Raw genomic sequence first — 355 nt, 5'->3', positions numbered from 1 at the left:
CATATTTAAAAGTAGCACACAGTTCTAAAAAATAAAAAAGGTGTAAGTTCAGATCTTCATTTTGTGTACCTCCGAATTGATTGTTTTGTACCATTTGAATAATAGCAGGTTTAAGCTCAAATGAATTAGCAGCTACATCAGAATTTTGGATAGATAAGTGAATTTCATCTGCTGTAGGATTTGCATAATCTCGTAGGGGTCTAGGTTGGTGTTCATTCTATATTCCTTGATTGTTCATGTTGTTTTCCATTGTATCAAAATTTTTAGGTTCTCTTCTTAATTTTATAATCCTTTTAACAGTGCGTTCTAATTTTGAATCGTAGAGTATAAGATTTTCAGGTCCAAATTTATGCAT

Source organism: Phalaenopsis equestris, unplaced genomic scaffold, assembly GCF_001263595.1.
Source record: "Phalaenopsis equestris unplaced genomic scaffold, ASM126359v1 Scaffold000076, whole genome shotgun sequence".
Taxonomy (NCBI): Eukaryota; Viridiplantae; Streptophyta; class Magnoliopsida; order Asparagales; family Orchidaceae; genus Phalaenopsis; species Phalaenopsis equestris.
Note: the sequence above shows the minus strand (reverse complement) of the source record.